Here is a 5333-nt window from a genome sequence, read left to right on the forward strand (position 1 = left end):
TCAGGGTGGGCATCCCAGATGGCAATGCCCATCAGCAGGGAGCCTGGGTCTGGGTACCACTACCAGCCCCCAGCTGCTCCCCTGACATTCTGTTTAAGCTTTAGCATCTCCCACCCTGAATACCAGCCCTCTTGTGGAAGCCCTCTCTGCCTCCTGTCCCCGTAACCCCATCCAGGCCATTTCAGACAGATGTTTTAAATCCCAGTGGCCACACCCCACCCTGCTCAAACCCGTTCAGTTGCTCTCACATCCCTGGGACAGGATCCAAAATCCCCCCTCAGCATTTGAGGATTCCCTGATCTCACCCCCTCCTCCACCTCCCCTCCCTCCTCATCTCCCACCCTACACGCACACACACACACACACACACACACACACACACTCACCAGGAGCCTGCAGCTCTTCCCACACCTCTGTGCCTTTGTTCCTTCTGTCTCCTCCACCAGGAACGCTGGGCTCCTGGATGCCCTGATCACATGCTGCTTCCTTGGAGACTACACCCTTGACCTTCCCATGTCAGGATCACTTGCTCCTTCCCAGCAGACCCTCAGCACGTGGTTTCTTCCTCTATTAGAGCTCACACAGTAGGAATCGTAGATCAATGGCCATTGTTCACTGAGCACTCCTAGTACCTGACGCTATGCTAAAGCACATTTCAGTGCATGCCCTCACTGACTCCTTACAACGCCTTTGACCATCCCCATTTTACAGATAAGGAAACTGAGGCTCAGAGGTATAGGAAATTCTCCCGAGGTCACACAGGCCAGGCATTCTGACTCCAGAGTCAGTAATCATAACTCCTCTGTTGTGCCACCTTGCTGTGAGTCCCCCCAGTTCAAGGGCACGGATGGAGGCTGTGTGGTTCATTTAGATGCCACCAGCGCTTCACCCGGTACCTGGAACTGATAGGTTCATTTATTAGCATCAATATGCTTTGAATGAAGTATGAGATAACAAAGAGTGGCCGAGTGCATACGTACGTTCCGCACTTTATTGAGCACCGACTAAGTGCTGGGCGTTGTTCTAGGTGCTAGGAATAGAGCAGTAAGCAAAACACAAAACCTCTGCCCTCAGGGAGTCTGGTGAGAGGAGACAGTCTGCTGGGGAGAAACAGGCAACAAAAAAATAAGTAAATAAAGGATCACTATGTCACATGGTGAAAAGGGCTATAGAGACAAATAAAGTCGTGGGGGGGGTGACAGCATGAACACGTGTGCATCTGTAGTGGAGGACAAGGGTCCCTCTTCTGAGGTCTACTGGGAGAAGTTGATGTAAGAGGAGACAGATCTCCATTTGGGGGGTGAAGGGCAGCATGGAGGGGTAGGGTGGGAGAGTCTCTGCAGCCTCGCTGTGATGGTGGCGGCACTAAAAGTAGCAGCGTGACGGGAAATGGCCACCCAGTTACTGCCTCCTCGTTGGCCTTATTTATGGCCCTCACTGTCTTCACTCCTGCCCTCTAGTGTGGGGCTGGAGGGAGGGAGGGGGCGCTGGTCTCTGCCTGCCTGGTACAAGATGACCTTGGGGACAGTGTCCCCCAGGGTCCCTAGAGGAGGGGTGGGTTTTGGAACCTGGGTCACTGCCTTTCATGTGGCAGCCCCAATGCTAGGGTCACATCCTCTAGGAAACCTCAGACATCTCAGCTTTACTCAAGATGGGGCATGAGAGGAGTCTGACCATTACTGAGACCTCTGTGCCAGGCATTTCATGCACACAATTTCCCTCAACCCTCACCATCATCCTATTGCTCCATCTTAGGAGAGGAAATTGAGGCTCAGGGAGGTTAATTAATGGGCCCAAGGTCACACAGCAAGTACAAGGCAGATCAGGATTTGAACTCAGGTTGGTCTGATTCAAAGACCTTCATTTAGAACTCTGGTCCTCAAGGTCACTTTTTATTTCTCTTGCAACTCCTGGCAAAGTCCACCGCAAAGCATTAGCAGGCTGCAGACAGAGTAGAGCAGGGTCTCACAGCAGCGTGGACTATGAGACCAGAGAAGATTTGATTTCTAGTCCTGACTGTGCCACATCGTAACTCTGAGACTTCAGGCAAGTCTTTTTCCTTCTCTGGGCCTCAGTTTCCCCATCTATAAAGTGGACATAATAATAACCTTCCTCTTGACCTGTTGTTTAAGGGTGGATGAGATGTCAGGCAAGATAGTCTTTGGAGAAGGCACTGTTTAGAGATAGTTCAGTTATGGTGCGGTCAAAATCCAGGAGAGGGTTAAGGAGAAAGGAGCTTTTATTGTTCCAGCAGTGGTGGCAGCATCTTTGCAGCAAACTTCACCTGTTTACAGTCCATTAGAAGGCATTATTGCTGTGTCTGGGGCAAATGCACACCGCTGACCTAGATGCGTGTCTGACAGCCGCAGGCAGCAATCTGGGGAGCAGGAGTCATTTCGCAGCACTTAAAGGGCCACAAGAGGCCGAAGGCCTCTTCCAGTGCCCTCCTCCCTCCCAACTCCTGGGCCACAACCTCTGAGAGCCAGATGGCTGAGAAAGGGGCCCAGCCTGGGTTCCAGGTGCTCAGGCATCTCCCCCAGCCCTCTAGGCAGTCCCCAGATCACCACCTTGAGTTTGCAATCTTAGTAGGACAATAGTGAGTGAGGAAGAAATAAACAGACAGCTAGGGCTGCAGAGACCTCAGAGAAATTGAGTCCAGGCCTTCCCTTGTGTGTAAGAAAGGAAAGGACATGCCCAATGTCAGAAGAAGAGAGCCAGAATGAGAACCAAGCTCCTGGCACTAGCCTAGACTTTGAGATGCGAATGGTGGGAATTTCAGGCAGTGACCAGTGGCAAGTTGGCAGCAAGATTGGGCAGAGAGGAGGATTTTATATCATGTTGCATAGGCGGCTGCCACCTGTGGCTTCAAGCAAAGCAGACCCTGGGCATGGGTGGCTCCAGGCCAAGCTTCTTCCCCCCAGCTTCTAAAGCTTGCATGAGAGAGGGAGAGAAGCTATAAGAGAAGGTGGGGCAGCTGCGCATTGCAAAATCAAGCTTTTCTCAAAGCTCTTGCTTTCCTTTTCTGCCCAACTCCCCTTCTCTGTTTTTTTTAAAATAACTTTTCTCCAAAGTATTTATTGCCCCCAGACTTTCTCTTCATTCCTCTTCAGCAAACTCTTCTCTCAGAAAAGAATTAAAATCTCATCCATACTCAAGTGTAAATGATTGACAGCAGCTTTAAGGCAGTGGCGATCTCTCCAATTTTAGTAGGACTGTAAGAAAGAAGTAGGAAGAGAGCCACACATCCCCCCTTCCCCACCTAATTACAACCCCATCCTTCACTGGTAAACTCATCCTTCGGACCTGTACTCAAAAGTCTCTTCTCCAGGAAGCCTTCCTTCACCTCCAGGTTGACCTGAGTCCCTCTGTTATACATCCTCACAAAACTGAGTTCCTTCTCTTCAGAGACCTTTGTCTTTTGGTGTGATTATTTGATGACCATCTGTCACGTGCCCTTGGCTATGAGGTCCCTATGGGCACCTTTTGCTCTCCAGGGTTTTCTCCAGAGCCTAGTAACGTCTCTGGAACATAGGAGATGCTCAATAAATACCTTCAGAGTGAATACATGAATTATTGAGTGAATGAAACTTGAGGCAGCTATAAAGTCTGGACTTCGCCTTCATTCCATGAACAACCTCTCAGTCCCCTGAAAGCAGTGACTCTCTCCTAAGACGCTGTAGTGGGTCTTTTTGGTACCCCATCCAGACCCCCTTTCCCAGGCAGGCATACCCATCCCCCTGCTGCTCTAGGGTTGGATGCCCCCTCAACAGCTGCTTCCTTCTCTGCAAAATTGCCCTCACTGACCAGGCCACCTCTTCTGGGAGGTTATACCCTCCATCTCCCTCCCAGAGGCAGCTCACAGCTGATGATGGGTGACAATGGGGTGTATGCTCCAGAGCCCCCCGTGGATAACCTGAGATGACATCTGTGCTTGTCCTCTTTCCTTTCCCTCTCCTGCTTCCTTCCCTCCTTTACTGGTTTTTCTTAAGAGCACTTCCTCAGTAAATCCTGTGTACTGAATCTTTCTCACGCTCTGTTTCTAGGACTCTGACCTGAGACAGGCACTTGCCATCTTCCCTGGGCTCTAGCTTAACAACATCTCCCTACTGGGCAATTAATATTTATTAAACATCTACTGTGTGCCAAAGTCCATGCTAGATAAATTACATCTAGCATCTAATCCTCAAAACCACCTAATGAGATGGGTCCTATTATTATCCCCATGTTATAGAGGAAAAAACTGAGGGTCAGAGAGAGTACACAACTTGCTCAGGATCATACATTTGATAAATGGTGGAACAGAGATTTGAACCTAGTTCTAGCAAGTGAGGTGATGACGGCTACCTATCACTGTACTACGGGGTGACTATAGTTATAATGGCACGGAAAAAAGAGAAATCAACATTGTCAGGAGTTGTGGAGGATCGTAAAGAAAGCTTTCTCTAAGTAGAAAACATTATAGAGTCTTGAAGAAGATGAAGAGGAGGGAGGGCCCGCAAGGCAAAGGGAACAGCACATGCAGAGGCAAGGAGGCAGAGATCCACATGTGTTTCATGTATTGATAGTTCCAGCAAAGAGTGTGAGGTACATTGAGGGGTGTGCTGCAGATACAGGCTGGGACCAGATCTTAAAAGGCTTGGGTGCTAAGATAAGGAAACTGGACTTTGTCCTAGAGGAAGTTAGATGCCACTGTTGGGTTTTAAGCAGAGGAGGAACATGTATGTTTCTGTTTAGGAAAATTACTCATGTTCAAGATGGAAGATGGATTGGAGAGAAAAACGGGATCCCCAGAGGCTATTTAGGGGAAAGAGGGCGAGACTGTATTTCAAGGCCATGGGGATACAGAAAAGTAGGTGAATTCAAGAGAGAGTGATTCGGGAGAAAAAAATAGCAAGATTGGGGTCTGGACATGGGAGATGAGGAAGAAGGAGGAGTCCAGGATAATGCCCAGGTGTCTGTCGTGGGTAGCACCACTTGCTGAAGTGAGAAAAAAAAGGGCAGATTTGGGTAGGATGATGAGCTCTGTTTTGGACATGCCGAATCTGAGGCTTCTCCAGGGGCACTGTTCAGGAGGTAGCAGATAAATGGCCCATCTCTCCTGTAGCTCTGGGGAGAGGTGGGAGGTAAAGTTCTGTATCAGAAACTCTGATTGGCTCTTTGTGACATCATAGAAATGGGGAGTGGGTAGCAAAAGAAGCCCTTGACCATGAAAATATTGAGAGTAACTGGTCTAACCCAGTCTTTCGTGTTAAACTTACTGTCCCAGGTGAGCTTGCCAGAATTGAATTCTTTCAACTTAAGCTCTTTGGACCTTTTCAAATTCTTTAAGATCA

This window comes from Balaenoptera physalus, assembly GCF_965194825.1.
Source record: "Balaenoptera physalus genome assembly, chromosome: 16".
In the NCBI taxonomy this organism is placed as follows: domain Eukaryota; kingdom Metazoa; phylum Chordata; class Mammalia; order Artiodactyla; family Balaenopteridae; genus Balaenoptera; species Balaenoptera physalus.